Consider the following 17,930-nt stretch of genomic DNA (forward strand, 5'->3'; position numbering starts at 1 on the left):
GCCAGTGTTCCTCCGCCAGTAGGCCAAACAGACATATCTCAAGACTCTGAGGCACTGGTATCTTCAGCAAAGATGTAAGGAAGTTAGTAACCTCCTGCCAGAAAGCGTGTATTGGCGAGTACAACCAGCATCAGCTGCTCAACAACCTAAGCATTCCGAGGACAGAAGTGGGCACATACAAAATAGTCTAAGAGGGGTTAAAGAGGATTAATGTATAATATGCAATTGTATTAACTTAATATTGGCCGCTGGAGATACATGGAGGTGAGATTCCATTATTTCTTCCCAATCCTCATCATCAAATGTGCAGAGGGATTGTGTCCACTTGTCACGTACCGGCAAAGGTCTGAACGCCATTGTCTCTGAAAAGAGATGAGTATATAGTGTGAATACTAGACCTTGGTGACCCTGCGATTTAAGTAAATATATTAATGGGTATGAGGAGATAGTGGGATTGTCCCCCATTTGTCTAAAATGTTGCTGCAAAGCATTCCGTACTTGTAAGAATCATAAAAACTGCGCTCGCGGGACATCAAATTGAGTTTGTAGCTGGGTGAAGGAAAGACACATAGAGCCACTTTAGAAATCACCAATTGTACACAGATTTTGCCCTTTTTACATTGAAGGTGCTGGTTTGCTCTATGGCAATAGTGCTGTCCTAACAGGTGTTTCACAAAGCAGGGGTAGCCATCATAGACAAGCATATTCACCTATTCACAGCCAAAGTGGACAAGACAAGATAAAAATGTACTGTGATGTGAGGGAGAAAGAGTTTGAGCCCTGATCTACCAACAACTTCTGCCCCTGCCTGCTTAGCAATCTTGTTCTAGGCCTCAAGCACTAAAATAAATTAGACTGCAATGAACACATGGCAGAGGTAAAGGGGCTTTGGGTGGTGAAAACCTTCCCAAAAGACCCCATTTTTTATCAATTAAAAGGACAGGGGGTAGTTCTGCCTGCTGGGGAGAGGTTTCAGGTTTGAAACCTGCCTAGACAATTAATGACTTTCTCATGCAGAGGGTGTGTAGGAGAGGAGAAACTGTTAGGAGGAGGGATAACATGCAAGCCACTTTAAGAAGTGTCATAGACACTGCAGCAACGTAACATAATCTGATACCTTTCAAAAGTTTGCCATTAACATGTTTGGACACAATGAATTGATTTGGCAATACTGCAAACTGCTTAATTAACCACACTGTTATCCCCTTAATACAGGAAACCCTTTGTTATTTAGTAAACAGGTCAAGATTGTATTAGTGGCCACAAACTCTTTACCATTAGTCAAGCTGTGGTGACCCTCAGAAAAAAAAAAAGTTGCATTGAGTAAAAAATAATATAATTTTAGTTTTTAATATAATTTTTATTTGAAATGTAATTTTAGTTTAAATTTGAAATGTGCTCAATGTACTAATTAATACTTTACTTGAATTAAAACAGCAAATGTTTCTTCTAATGATGCTATTTTTTTATCACAATACCAACATTAGAAGAAACATTTAGATTTATATGTCCGCTCAGCTGATTGGCTGAGCGGACATATAAAGAGCCGGTCCCGCCACACTAAGCTTGGTGTGCCGGGGACCAGCGAAGAGAGAAGATAGAAGACATCGGAGGGTGAGAAGAAAGCCCCCCCCCTGCACTACACCCATCCCAGCAAGGAAGGGGGGTCACTTAACCCCTTCTTTGCTGGTATGGGTGCAGTCTGACATCAGTCTGGCCCCCAAGGGGTTAAGTGGAGACCCTTACTTAGCCCCCTTGGGGCCAGATTGTTCAGTATGGCACCTAAAGGGTTAAGGGGGATGCAATGCATCCTCCCTTAACCCCTTGGGTGCCACACTGTAAGCAGCGATCTGTAAAGATGCTACATACTGTAAGGTGCACAACACCGCTCACAATGATGGGTGCTGTGCTCCTGTTTGTGTGTTTTTTTGTGTGTTTCTCCCTTTTTTTCTCAGATATCGGCATCCTGTGGATTACAGCGGATTCGATGGACTACGTTGATGAACAGCGGTTGTTGGGATTTTTTTTTTTTATAAAATGGTCAACAAGGGGTGTGGGGGTGTTTTTATTTGAATAAAAAATATTTCACTTGTGTTGTGTCTTTATTTCTTTACTATATAGACTTAGTAGTGGAAGCCGTCTAATAGGCGAAATCCATTACTAAGTCAGGGCTTAGTGTTAGCCGGTATAAAATGGCTAACACTAATCCCCCCATTAATACCCCAGTACCCAATGCCACCAGGGGTACTGGGAAGAGCCGCGTGCCAATGGTCCCGGAGCATCATAATTGGCGCTCCTGGACTGGGCGGCAGCAGGCTGGTAATATTAAGTCTGGGGAGGGCCAAAAACAATGGCCCTTCCCACCCTGGTGTTACTAGGCTGCTGTTGCTTGGTTTTTAACCCCTATGAAAATAGGATGAACCCTACACGTTTTTTTATTAATTATTTATTTTATTTTTTTTAAAAAGGATAGGATTCCCCCTATTTTCATAACCAGCCAGGTTAAAAACCAAGCAACAGCAGCCTAGTAACACCAGGGTGTGAAGGGCTATTGTTTTTGGCCCTCCCCAGCCTTAATATTACCAGCCTGCTGCCGCCCAGTCCAGGAGCACCAATTTTGACCCTCCAGGACCACTGGCGGCATTGGGTACTGGGGTTATAATGGGGGGGTTAGTGTTAGCCATTTTATACCGGCTAACACTAAGCCCTGACTTAGTAATGGATTCCGTCTAATAGATGGCTTCCACTACTAAGTTTATAAAGTAAAGAAATAAAGACACAACACAAGTGAAAAATATTTTTTATTCAAATAAAAACACACCCACACCCCTTGTTGACCATTTTATAAAAAAAAAAAAAAAAAATCCCAACAACTTCTGGTCATCGACGTAGTCCATCGAATCCGTCGTAATCCACAGGATACCGATATCTGAAAAACAAAAAGGGAGAAACACAAAAAAACACACAAACAGGAGCACTGCACCCATCATTGTGAGCGGTGTTGTGCACCTTACAGTATGCAGCATCTTTACAGATCGCTGCTTACAGTGTGGCACCCAAGGGGTTAAGGGAGGATGCATTGCATCCCCCTTAACCCTTTAAGTGCCATACTGAACAATCTGGTCCCATGGGGGCTAAGTAAGGGACCCCACTTAACCCCTTGGGGGCCAGACTGATGTCAGACTGCACCCATACCAGCAAGGAAGGGGTTAAGTGACCCCCCCTTCCTTGCTGGGATGGGTGTAGTGCAGGGGGGAGCTTTCTTCTCACCCTCTGATGTCTTCTATCTTCTTTCTTCTATCTTCTCTCTTCTTTCTTCTATCTTTTCTCTTCGCCGGTCCCCGACACACTGAGCTTAGTGTGACGGGACTGGCTCTTATATGTCCGCTCAGCCAATCAGCAGAGCGGACATATAAATCTAAATATTTCTTATAATGTTGCTATGGTGATAAAAAAAATAGCATCATTAGAAGAAACATTTGCTGTTTTACTTAAAGTATTAATTAGTACTTTGAGCTTTATTATCGGCAATAGGTTTTGCCGGCAATAGAGCTTCCTGTAGTAGTTAATATTTAATTAATAAAACACATTTTCGTTCTAATAAAGGTATTTTCGTTGTTCAATATCTTAATTAAAACGAATACATACTTTTGCAATTAAATACATATTTTTTTATTTTTTTATTAACAGTATATGTAATTGCAAAAGCATGGATTCATTTTAATTAAGCTATTGAACAATGAAAATAACTTTTTTTTAATAATTAAATTTTAACTATTACAGGAATCGTCATTATTGCCGGGGATCGCTAACCCCGGTAATACCGATCCCTGTAATATTGCTTCCCTGCTTTCCCAGGGAGCAGTAAACTTTATTAAAACAGCTAAATAATTGTTTAGCTGTTTTAGTAAAGTTAATTTAGATTTGAATATTCGATCATATATTCGATCGAACTCGAATATTTCGAATACTGCAGTATTCGATCGAATAGCTATTCGAACGAATACTATTAGCTCATCTCTAGTCTCTACTTCCAAATCTATCCCCACAATTGTATTCCAACACTCTTCCTATTCCCTTAAGAACTTGTTGTTACTGAACAAGGATAACATGTTGAAAAAACAGAGCGCCAAAACTGGTCCCGCTACACTTAGAATGTAACAGGAAATAGGTCAACACAGGTGTATTCTGTACAATCATCAGCTTTTATATATGGCAGCGGCCTGGATGTGACACAGATTTTTTTTTTATAATTAGCGCAGAACGCCAAAATTGGCCCCACTACATATAGAATGTAACATCAAATAGGTCAACACAGGCATATTCTGGAAGTATGTGTGTAAATAGAAACTATACATTAATTTTAATAAAATAAAAACAAAATAATATAACTTTATTAAAACACTGAATTGACAGAAGGTTTTTAGTCTCTGGGGTACCCCTTTAATGTGAGTTTATTAGAAAGCAATCTATTCAAATTACATTTCGATCACATCAACCTTTATCAGATTCTATTAAAAGAAAAAACTGGCATGCCACGTTTGACTTTTATTTGATTACAAAAGGTGTATTGGGGGATTTGTTCTTCTTCTTTTTTTTCTAAGAAATATGCCCAGACAGGCTCCCCTACTTCCAGTGTTTTCATGGGGCTCCTTAGCCTGCTGTGTAGCAAGGGTTGGGGTATGCAGTTGCAGTTGTATGGTAACATTGGTTAAGTGGACAGGACCAATATTCCTAATTACCTATTCTGAATAGATTTTCATGTCTTCTTTTAGACTTATTTACATCATAGAACACTGTACAATATATTGGACAAAATTGAATTATCTTAATTTACCAAAAAGAGAAAGTAATTTGCAGAACATAATGCTGTATAATAAGAGTTTTGCAAATCTCTTTTTCTCTGACGTGTCCTTTCACTAAGCATTCTTCTTAACTCAATGTCCTCATGACCCCTTTGGTAACAGATACAATTCATTTCTTATGCAGACTGCCAAAAAGATTCACGATATATGGCACTGCATATCTTTACTTCATTATTTCCTTATAGCAAAAGCTTGAAACTGTAATGTGCGATAAAGAAAAGGTGCCAACACGACATTTACTACTGCTAATATGAATCTGATTTATTCTGCAACAAGTACAATCTTAACTCTTCCTTTTCTATCAACTGGAGTTCAATACCTGGGCTCAGGAGAAAATAAAATTGTATTAATTAAATGAACTTCAATAAAAGAAGGAAGCACCGATTTTAATGTATTCCTGAAATTGTGTAAAAAAGGAACACTGGCTACATGTGGGAAAGTGTTATCACTGTGCATTAATAGAATGCATGGTATTTCCTTTGGGTATCGTCCTTCAAGAACACAATCTAATAATTAACCTATGTTGCATTTGACATAAATAAAAAAAAAGTATTATATACAAGAAGATTACATACTGCGGCACTTCACTTTAAAAGCTTCATCTTTATTGTATCAAAAACACATAACAGGACATAGAGCTTCTTATCTTTCAGTGTTCCTTCCACTATTTCATCTTTCAGATTCCTACTAATCTGAGAGGTGAATTAGTGGACAGGAGACTGAAAGATATGAAGCTGAATAGAACATGGTTAGAGGATGTGGTACCGCAGAGGAATCATAATTTTAGGAACTGTAACATATGTGATCAGATGGTGGAGAAATAAGATATAAGAGTAGGAGGTAAATAATATTTGATAAAGGATTTCATCACGCCAAAAAAATAATGTGATATATTTACTTTTTTGTCCTTATAATTTCTATTACATTGGAGAAACCATTCGAAAAGTACAGATAAGGATGAAAAACATATGCGTTCACTTACTACTGATAAAGGTTGTCCCTGATTAACCCCTTAAAGACAGAGCCAATATCGATTTTTGCACTTCCGTTTTTTTACTCCTTGTGCTTAAAAGGCCAGAGCAGTTGCATTTTTTCACCCATAAGCCCATATGAGCCCTTATTTTTTGCACCACTAATTTTACTTTGCAATGAAAGGCTGAATTTTTTCATAAAGTACACTGTAAAACCAGAAAAAAAATATAAATGCGTGGTGAAATTGAAAAAAAAAAAAAGCATTCTGTTTATTTAGGGGGTATTTGTTTCTACGCCGTTCGCCCTGGGGTAAAACTGACTTGTTACATATGTTCCTCAAGTCGTTATGATTACAACTATATGTAACATGTATAGCTCTTCTTTTATGTGATGGCTTGTAAAAAATTCAAACCATTGTTAACAAATATATGTTCCTTAAAATCACTCTATTCCCAGGCTCTGAACAGCCTGAGGCGGCCGCAGGGCATAAATACACACCCGCGGTTGTTAAAGGAGAAGTCCAGCAAATTTTTTAAATTAAAGTATTCACCAATATACACTTATTACGGGAAATGCACATAAAGTGCTTTTTCCCTGCACTTACTATTGCATCAAGGCTTCACTTCCTGGATAAAATGGTGATCTCAGGACCCGACTCCCAGGGCTGTGCGGGCTGTGGCTGCTGGAGAGGATGATGGCAGGGGGACACTGAGGGACACATGGCACTGGTCGGACACTGAGCATCCCTCTGCTATCATCCTCTCCAACAGCCACAGCCAGCACAGCTCTGGGAGTCGGGTCGTGACATCACCATGTTATCCAGGAAGTTAAGCCTTGATGCAATAGTAAGTGCAAGGAAAAAAAAGAACTTTATAAGCATTTCCAATAATAAGTGTATATTGTTAATTTGTATAACTTTTGGCGGGCCATGCAATACTTTAATGAAAATTTTCACCGGACTTCTCCTTTAACCCCTAGGTGACCTAGAACGTACCGGTACGCCATGGGTGATGGTCACCAGACGTCCCTGGGCATACCATTTTGTCCTATGCTATGAAGCGCGCTCCGAAGCGGCATTTAAGTGTAAGTGACAGGGGCAGTACTCCTACACTTACCCCCGCAGTGTGACTGTATCGGACTGCCAGAGGTCTCTTACCTTGCTCCTTGCGGTCCGATCAGCGATCTGCTCATTGAGTCTGACACAGGCAGGCTCAATAAGCAGAACGCCTATAACACTGATCAATGCTATGCCTATGGCAGAGCATTGTACAGTGTCTGCAATCTAATGATTGCAGGTAAAAGTCCCCCAGGGAGACTTAAAATGACTAAAAAAATATGTTTTTATAAATACCCAAAGCCCCTCCCCCAATAAAAGTTAAAATCACCCCCTTTCCTATTATATAAATAAAACATATGGGAACTTATAAATAAATAAACATATATACCATAGCATGCGTAATTATCCGATCTATTAAAATATAACAATCGTCATCGGGAACGGCGTAAATGAAAAGAGGGGAAAAAACCGCCAGAATTACCATTAGAGAATCTGTGTAAACCTGCATATGTTTATGTTCGGGTGGACCTACAGAATATTGGTATCATGTCGCTTTTACCATATATAGCATCATGTAAACACAACCCCCCCCCCCTCAAAGTATTCTATTTTTACAATTACACCAACTTACATCTTCATAAATAATATTTTGGGGTTCCATTATACATGTTATGGTAGAATGAAAAATGCCATTACAAAGTACAACTGTTCCTGAAAAAAACAAGCCCTCACATGGCCCTGTAGATAGAAAAATGAATGTTCTAGAGCTCTTAGAAAGGGGCACATTTGTTTTGTTATTTGGAGTGTTTTTGGTTTTACACCATTCGCCCTGGGGTAAAACTGTCTTGTTATATATGTTCCTCAAGTCGTTATGATTACAACGATATGTAACATGTTTAACTTTTATTTTATTTGATGGCTTTTAAATAATTCAAACCATTGTTAACAAATATGTGTTCCTTAAAATCGCTCTATTACCATGCTTATAGCGCCTTTGGTCTATGGGGCTGTGTGAGGTGTCATTTTTTGAGCCATGATGTGTACTTTCTATCAGTACCTTGATTGCACAAATGCAACTTTTTGATCTCTTATTACAATTTTGCACAATTTTGCAATTTGGGATTTTTTTTTACCGTGCGAGATCAGGAATTAAATAAATTAATATTTTGGGTGATTACTCACACGGTGATACCAAACATGTTTGTTTGTTTATATATTTATTTTTATTTATAACATGGGAAAAGGGGGATGGTTCAAACTTTTATTAGGGGAGGGGGCTTTTTACTAATAACAAACTTTTTTTTTTTTACACTTATACTAGAAGCCTGCCTGGGGGACTTCTAGTATAAGTACACTGATCTCTCATTGAGATCTATGCAGTATAGTTATACTGCATAGATCAATGAGATAGGCACTCGATTGCTTTCGGCTGCTGCAATCGAGTGCCGAGCCGGGATCAGCGCCATTACGGCGGAGACCCTGGCTGGGCGAGGACACAGGGATCGCTCCTCTGCAACAAAGTTGCAGGGGGGCGATCCCTCCACTAGACACCAGGGATAAGGCTGCAAGAAGTATTCAGGTGCATCTAAATACTTAGTGAGCTCGACAATCGGACCGTGCCCACTACAAGCGGCACCCAGGACCGCGGCGGTTCAGAGAGGGGCCGCCGCGCGGCACAGCTCTGAAGTCCCCTAAGCGGCCCAGGATGTACGTGTACGCCCAGGGTCATCTAGGGGTTAATATCCCATATGAGTTAGTTCCACAGATCTGATAGAAATGTTTTAAAATTTGCAGGTTTGAAGAGGGTGAACCACATGAAAGAGGGAATATCCATAAGAAACTTCTACAAGTGGAAGCCTGCTATATAATAGAGACAAAATCAGTGGGCAGTCTCGGCCTAAATGTTAGGAATAATTACAGTGTATTTCTCTGAAGTTTTTGTATACATGCTTTTATATAATTCCTTTAATGCAAATGAACTGTGATTATATGTATTTAATTGGAAGTGATACTACCCTGTTTGTCTTTGGAAAGTGAAAGTGCAAACTAGCCCACCTGACCCCCATCCCCCCCCCCACACACACTAGCCCACCTGACCCCCATCCCCCCCACACACTAGCCCATCTGACCCCCACCCCCCACACACACACACACTAACCCACCTGAAACCCATCCCTACACACTAGCCCACCTGACCCCCATCCCCCCACACACACTAGCCCACCTGACCCCCATCCCCCCCACACACTAGCCCATCTGACCCCCCACACACACACACACACACTAACCCACCTGACCCCCATCCCCACACACTAGCCCACCTGATCCCCATCTATCCCCACAAACACTAGCCCACCTGATCCCCATCTATCCCCACAAACACTAGCCCACCTGACCTCATCCCTCACCACAGCCAGGGCTGTGATGGAGTCAGCATGCGGCAGCATAACTTTCTGTATGCGGACGCGTGTCAGCGAACATGGCTACGCGTGTCAGGACTGACAAGCATGTCATAGGTTTGCCATCAGGGCTCTAGGGTGAAGTTACGACCTCTGCAGCAAAGATTACATTCTTGGCCTTCTGTCTCTGCTTTAGTTGTGTCTTCCATGTTTGGACAGGTCTCTACTCCTCTGTTCTTCTGTATTTCTCTGCCTGGACCTATGAGTTTGTGTCCAGGACTTGGTTTCCCATAAAGGAATCTTCTGTCCTTCAGTCTGCGCTCTTGATAGCTTTGTCCAGCATAGATAGCTTTATCTAGCATTTGGTCTTGCATTCAGTGTTTCTGGTATTCTAACCTTTTGCCTGTTTTATTATTATTCTTTGTCGTTTTGATGCTGTATCTTGGTTTGCCCTCTGGTTGTGTTGCTGCTAGGCTTTTGTCTTCCATTTACCTTGTTACCGTCTCTGGTTTTCATCCTTCGTTCATTTTGTCCATCATTTCTCTTGCTACCATCTTCGGCTTTTGTCCTCTGTTTGCCTGTTTCTGAATACCCGTTCTTTCTTACTTTGTACCTCACTGCCTTCTCAGTTTTGACCTCTGGCTGTTTTTGTGGCTATACCTTTGTCTGCCGTTATTGTACTACATTGCTCGTCTGGTATTGACCTTGGCCTGTTTGACTATTCTATTCTACGTCTTTTTCTATTCTACGTTTTTACACTTATTTCAGAGCAGGGACTGATGCCCAGATCATGGACCCGCTCTGCAGGTAGCAGAGGGGTCCTGGCCCTAGGGCCCACTTGTCTTGTCTTTTTGTTCCCCTTGGCCCTGACAATAACTTTCTGATCAGTGGCAGTCTAAATGAACAACTCAATTTTTTTTCTGCAGAATTGGACAATGATGCAATGGAAGAAGGTGTTAAAGCTGATACACAATGCAAAAACAAACTCATATACAGTGCACAAGTGGGCAGTACTGTTAACTCTTTACTATGGGATATTTTTGCAGATATGTGGCAGATTCACATAAATCTATAAGTGACTGTATTTGCATTGTGTATGGATTTTGACACTCTCTTCCATTGCATCACTGTCCACTTCTTACAGTATGTGTGGCCAATTGAGGACCCTTTTGGCAATGAACCGTGGTTAGCATGACATGTCTGTGGCTATGCACCCTCACAGATAGCAATGTGTAATGCAGTGTGTTTTGACACCTTCCTATTATAGCCAGAATTAACTTTTTTTAATAAAAATAATTTGTAATATGCTCTTCTGTGACTTCAGACCAGTCCAATCCCCACACACATCAATGATCCACAGGTGTCTCATCCTGTCTCTGGTTCTCGGAATATCTTTCCCTGGAAGGCTTTTGGTTGATACTACCCAACTGCCATTCAACCATTGTCAAAGTTGCCCAAATCCGTATACCTACCCATTTTTTCTGTTTTTGATACATCATCTTTGAGAACTCGATGTTCACTTGCTGCCTAGTAAATACCCCCCCCCCCCCCCATGGTTGTCATTGTCACAAGATTATCAATGTTATTAATTCCACCAATAATCCCCTGAGTATGTTCAACGTTATAGATGATCATATATACAGTGTGTGTGTGTATATATATATATATATATATATATATATACCAACCACATCTATTTGGACACAACAAAGTGACATTCAGCTCATGTTTTTTTAAATATAAACACATGCTAAAAGGAAGTTATAGAGAAATAAAGGAGAAAATGTTTCTGTTTTGTTAGTTTGTGTCCTGAATGAGGCTTTTGTGTGTAAAGAAGAAACCTGATCTTGTGCCTGGAGCCATGCCCTCTGGTATACAGGCCACTGTGTCTGCCTCTGCCCTGAAGTACCACAGCAAGAGAAACTAACACGGCAGGCATCAACAGACTGGCACTGGCTTTTGTAAGATCTAATTTACTTTTACAGAATTGATGAAAAAGACTCTTTTGTGTCCTTCCCCAGTAGCCTGCACTTGTAAGCATATGACCTATTTCACGGGGATACACGCAATAAACATTATAGAGGGATTTTACTTTTCGATAATAAAACCTATACACCTTGACAAGTTTCCAGAAATCTGCTGCTTTCATTTCTCATCCCATCTGTTCTTCTTTCCCTGGTGCTATTTGTTCGTATTTCCTCTAGCTAAATGTTGTATTGCCCCCACTATGCTTGAGGGAAAGGGCAGGGATTGATCATTTTACAGGACAGGGAGACGTTTATTTTGGGCATGAGAGCAGTGCAATGAATTTCTTCGTTTCCTGTCCCAAGCTGCTGAAGAATAAAATTCTTTAGTAAGAAAGGAAAAAAAAAATCCAGCCTGTTTAGCTATAATGGAAGGGGGAGGGAATGTAGAAGCGGCAATGTCAGGAGGCCATTAGGCTGCTTATCTGTCTTTCTACTTTGGCCTGTGAAAGCTCCCAGCTCAGCATGCCATGTGTCAAATCTATCATTTGATATGTCAGGAACTATTATTCCCTCTTTTGTCACCAGTTTTGACCAAAGGATGAAAAATTGCTGTCTTACACAGACAAAATTATTGCTGGGAAAAAGGGCAACTTGAGCACACAGGGATACACCAAGGTGAAACATGGGGAATCTCTCTTAGATTAGGTGTAGGTTAAAAGAATATTGATCTGTGTGTTAAAACTGTTGATCTCACTCAGCAGAGGATGACAAATAGTTGAGATGGCAAAATTGAGAGTCTCCAAGGACATCAAAGCTTTTCCGTGATTTTTGAGAGTGTTTGTTTTGGTTTTGCTGTTCTGCTCTAGGGATTTCTATTACTTGAGGAAGAGGATGCAGTGGTTCTCACGAATTGCTCCACCGAGCTGCTTTGTCTACACTCTGAGCTGCAATTAAAAGCAATTAGTTGGCAATTAAAAGACAATGCTGTGCAGAGGGATAGCAGTGTGCTATTGTCTGCTGTCTTATTAACCGCTGGAGGAGTTGGTTAAATGCTACCGACAAGTGACTCAGATGCACACTGCCCAGTTTTGTAATTTAATAAGAAGATGATGTATGTGGTTCATCTGCATTTTATGCAATTTTTTTTTTCAATCACAAAAAAGACATAGAGGCAGTAGGCACAAATATGTGTAGAGGTGTATGACAGTTTGGCAGCATGCAGAACACAGTTGTAACATTTTCTTTCTGTTAGCTCCTATTCATATCACATTTGGCCATTCTTCTCAAACAACCGTTTTTTGGGGAGTGGGGGGGACTACCTATCATCCCTCACCATTCCCTCCATCCATCCCCTCCTTGGTTGAACTTGATAGATATGATAGATAGATAGATTTTAACGGGACAAAGCAAGACTACTAGAGAACACAAGGCTTGCAGCATTTAATTAACCCTAAGGCTGCCTGGAAAACATGGATACAGCTTCAACCATACAATGTTTGTTTTTGACCATTTGACGCCCATTGGGTCATCATTTCACGCCCATTATTTCAAAACAATGGCTGTTATCTCCACAGATAACGGACATTGTTTTACAATAATGGGAGTTATTTGGGCGCAAAATGGAAAAAAAAATCCATCAAACAGAAAAAAATGGGTGGTGGTGGCCATAGGCTATATCCATGTTTTCCTGGACTCCCTAGGGCATACTTCAATTTGGACAAACCTGAGTATGCTTAGTATCTCTAGGAACTACCTATTTCTTCTGTCCTATTAAAAAATTGATATATTTTTTTTGTACAATGCAAGTCTATGGCAACAGTATGTTTCAGGACAGGATAACTGCATCTTTTTATCATACCATACTGTCTGCCATTTTATTGTCCACTATTGTATTTTCCAACAAAACATGCAATTGGTATTAAACCTCCTAAATAGGTACTACATTTTGTCCATTTCAATAATGTATACTTTAAAGAGTCACTGTCGTATTTTTTTTTTGCAGAAATCAATAGTCCAGGTGATTTTAAGAAACTTTGTAATTGGGTTTATTAGCCAAATCTGCCATTATCTGCATGTAAAAAGCCTTTTCCCAGGCCCCCCCCCCCCCTCCTTCCTCTTTTTCATCCACTCCAAAAAATCTGAAAATTGTGACTTGTTGCAGGAGTCGTACCCTGTCTGCTCTAGGGAGAGGGGAGGGGGAGGAGGAAGGAGGGAGTTAGCGGGCAGCAGAAAGCAGATAACAGAGGATTACAGGCACAGAGCTGGGTGACAGCTGTAATCTGAGCTCAGACAGGTCACTGGTGATGGTCAGAAGAGATAACGGTGAGGGATTTGTAGATTAACTCTTTGTTGTCCTGTTTTGGTCTTTTCTTTAGCTCTCTCCATAGGAGAACAATGAAGACAGGGGGAAAGCTTCGAACTGCTTTTTCATGATAAAAATGCATTTTTCGGATAATAAACCCAATTACAAAGTTTCTTAAAATCGCCAGGACTATTGATTTCTGCAAAAAAAAAATTCACGACAGTGACACTTTAAATGTAATATACAGTATTTATTTTTAACTTTTAATTATCAAGTTTTTTTTACATATAATTTAAAAACTTTATTTAAAGTTTCTTCTTTAAGATGTTTTTAATCCCTCAAGGGTACTTGGCCACACTGTATTGCTATGTATTGCTCTTTGACCATTCTGTTAGTACACCCTGCATTTGCACTAAGATCGTAAGCCTAGTACCATTATTACAAGGGGTTGCAACACATGTGTAACTCAGTACTAGTTAGGTTCAGAAGTGCAATTTATACCACACGCATATTCCTTTTCAATTATCTTTTCCAGAAAATCGAGAAGGGGTATTACAATTAAAATATAACTTTTACTAATTCCTATTAAAACTTAATCCTCACATGACACAAACAAACTATCTACATATAGTGGCCTCAGACCTTCCAAAGCCAATAGAGCCACCGCAACAATCACAGAAACATCAGGGGTTGAGCAGACAAATGATAAATGCTGTTATCTCACCCATCTGACGTCTTGTTCAAGCAATGTTCCTTCTGAGTCACTTGCAGAGGTAGGGAGAGTCCAGCGTCCAGGTGTTGGAGACCCACTAGCCCTAATATGCCCTAATTGGGTTATAGGCCGTACTACCCCTGCTCGCACAGGGAACGACGGGGCACTCGCCCTTAAAAGGGCGACCCCTGCCCCGAACTACCCCTTTGTAAGAAAAACCCTAATTTTTCCCTTCCTAACGTGCAGGTCCCCCACCTTCCAACGCGTTTCTGCCAGGTATACTGGGGTTATCAAGGAAGCAAGGCACAGAGGGAAAACAAATATAAAACACAAGATAAATTAATCCAAAAAATTATTAATAAGGCTCCGGTATGGTGTCCGTGCCCATTGGGGTACGCATGGATGGTCGCCGCAGTGGAAGTTGACCCCCTTCTTGGCGTTCGTATAGAGCCAGGACGCTATGGGAGCAGTGGCTACCTGTTCCTGCGCCGATACACAGGGATTAAATCGCTTCAGTCCACGCTGCAAACCGTCCGACGTGCCGCGTCACTACGCATTGTGACGTCATCACGTCATTCTCACGGTGCGCTGCGGCATCACCTAAGCAACCTCTGTACACAACTCAAGCGCCGTCTAGTGAACCAAAAGAGCCCATTGGGTTTTAAGCAGGATATCGCAAACTGGCTACAAGGTTACTGGAAACAGGGAGATCTATTTACACTATGTATTTACACTATATACAAATGTACAAAAAACACATATAATAATCAAAAGACAACACGGTGAGAACCGAAAGCTTTACATCCCTAATGTGCATACTATATGAACTGTATATGAGAAATTCTCGAATAGCATGCTAAACGCCAATAACAGACCACAAGTTACAGGAAACATGAGAAACTTAGTTGCTCATTTAGCCCATTTGGCGCTGTTGTTTTTAACCTGAATATCAATTCAGTTTCTCTCTGAAGGACTTTCTTGTCCCAGTTCCCTCCCCGTACTGGGGGCTGCACCACATCAAGGCCCATGAATTTTAAACCTCTAACATCTCCTCCATGCTCCGTATTCATGTCCCTAGCCAAAGGCTTATCCATCTCATGTTTTATGTCACATAGATGTTCGCCAATCCTACGGCGGAATTCGCGTATCGTTTTCCCCACGTACTCCTTACAGCAGCCATGCGTAGCCTTATAAATAACACCTTTTGTCCTACAATTTATAAAGCTCTTGATGTCATATCTTATGCCAGTTACATTGCTCCTGAACTCTCTACCTATCTCTACGTGGCTACATGCCACGCAGCCACTACATCGAAAGCAGCCTACCATGGGCCAATCCAGCCAGGTCCTGTTCATGGGGGGCATGAAATGACTTTTGATTAGTCTATCCCTTAGACTCCTCCCCCTTCTAAACGTAATTTCTGGTCTTAGACCTATTTTGTCCTGTAGATCTGGGTCCATCCTCAGGATGTCCCAATGTCTATTCAGGGTCTCACATATTTGTGTTGCACCCGAATCATATGTCCCTATGACCTGAGTGGTTGTGGTATCTTCCTGTCTTTATTGAGGTGTTAGTAGGGCCATTCCTGCCTTATTTTTGGCCTCCCAGTAGGCTTTTTTGAGAACATTGTCAGGGTAGCCCCTAGACAAGAACCTTTGCCAAAGGTCTCTAGCCTGGGCTTCAAATTCCTCCTCCGTGGAGCAGTTCCGCCTTAAACGTAAGTATTGCCCCTTTGGTATTCCCATTTTGAGGGGTCTTGGATGGCTACTCTGCCAATGGAGGAGTGAATTTGTAGAGGTGGGTTTACGGTATAGCGTGGTGGTTAACCCTTTCCCGCACGAGGACGTAACTGTACGTCCTCGCGCGGGTGCGGGCGTTCAGAACGGGGCCGCGCGGCGACCCCGCTCTGAACCGCGCCGATCCCGGGTGCCGCTTGTAGCCCGGGACCGCCAGTATTAGCGGGCAGGGTCCGATCGCCATGCCCGCTAATACAGTAATCAGATGGGGCTGTCAAACATGACAGCTGCATCCGATTACCGGCTGCAGCACTTCCCTGGTGTCTAGTGGAGGAGATCGCTCCTCCGGGACAACGTCCCGGAGGAGCGATCTCCCTGTCTGATGCCGGCCAGGGACTCGTCCAAGATGGCGCCGTCCCCGGCTCGGCACTCGTTTGTATTCGGCTGCAGCAGCCGAAAGCAAACGAGTGCCGATCTCATTGATCTTTGCTGTATAACTATACAGCAAAGATCTCAATGAGAGATCAAAGTATAAATACTGGAAGTCCCCTAGGGGGGCTTCTGGTATATGTGTAAAAAAAAAAAAAAAGTATTGTTATAAGTAAAAAGCCCCCTCCCCTAATAAAAGTCTGAATCACCCCCCTTTTCCCAGGTTATAAATAAAAGTAAACAAATAAATAAATAAACATGTTTGCTATCGCCGCGTGCATAATCGCCCGAACTATTAATTAATCACATTCCTGATCTCGCACGGTAAACAACGTCAGCGCAAAAAAATCCCAAAGTGCAAAATTAAGCATTTTTGGTTGCATCAAATCCAGAAAAAATTTAATAAAAGGCGATCAAAAAGTCGTATATGCGCAATCAAGATATTGATAGAAAGAACACATCATGGCGCAAAAAATGACACCTCACACAGCCCCATAGACCAAAGGATAAAAGCGTTATAAGCCTGGGAATGGAGCAATTTTAAGGAACGTATATTTGTTAACAATGGTTTGAATTTTTTACAGGCCATCAGATACAATATAAGTTATACATGTTATATATCATTTTAATCGTAACAACTTGAGGAACATATATAACAAGTCAGTTTTACCCCAGGGCGAATGGCGTAAAAACACATTCCCCCCAAATAAAAGAAATGCGTTTTTTTTTTCAATTTCACCACACTTTGAATTTTTTTCTGGTTTCGTAGTAAACTTTATGCAAAAATTCAACCTGCCATTTCAAAGTACAATTAGTGATGCAAAAAATAAGGGCTCATGTGGGTTTCTAGGTGTAAAAATGCAAGTGCTATGGCCTTTTAAGCACAAGGAGGAAAAAACGAAAACGCAAAAATGAAAATTAGCCTGGTCCCGAAGGGGTTAAGTTACCACCTCCATCACGTGAAATAAGGACATCCAAGGCCAAACGATCCTTATGTATTTCATACGTGAAATTCAAATTCACATCGTTGATGTCAAGACTCTTGAAATCCACGAAAAAGAGGCCTACCCTCTCCGTGTAGTTGGCATTGTCCTCATTAAACACCTTGGCTTCCTCCCACCAACCCAGGAAGAGGTTAGCAACCGTGGGGGCACAAGGGCTCCCCATGGCCACTCCCCTGAGCTGGTGGAAGAGACGCCGGTTAAAGGTGAAGATATTTCTGGAGTAAATCGCAATAGATCAACAATAAATTTATTGTGACGTTCAAACTGGCGTCCCCTGCTACGTAGGAAGAACTCAATCGCCGCAATGCCCAAATTATGATCTATCGAGGTGTACAATGCCTCAACGTCTATGCTAGCAAGAAATGACTGTTCATCCAGCGACACTCCCTCCAATTTTTTAAGGAGGTCGGTTGTGTCCCTTGTATATGATGGTAAAGACATTACGAACGATTGGAGTATTTTATCGATATACACTCCAATGTTTTGG

At 41.3% G+C, this 17,930-nt stretch overlaps 1 long non-coding RNA gene across 1 annotated transcript in view; it reads right to left on the reverse strand.

The window, feature by feature from the left end:
- Nucleotides 1-241: 241 nt before the first annotated feature.
- LOC138793738 (uncharacterized) overlaps nt 242-17,930 on the reverse strand; it is a 78,461-nt gene continuing 60,772 nt past the window's right edge. Inside the window, exon 3 of the long non-coding RNA XR_011363329.1 lies at nt 242-362. This is a non-coding gene — a long non-coding RNA (uncharacterized lncRNA). The remainder of the gene's footprint in view (nt 363-17,930) is intronic.

Source organism: Dendropsophus ebraccatus, chromosome 5 (assembly GCF_027789765.1).
Source record: "Dendropsophus ebraccatus isolate aDenEbr1 chromosome 5, aDenEbr1.pat, whole genome shotgun sequence".
Lineage (NCBI taxonomy): Eukaryota > Metazoa > Chordata > Amphibia > Anura > Hylidae > Dendropsophus > Dendropsophus ebraccatus.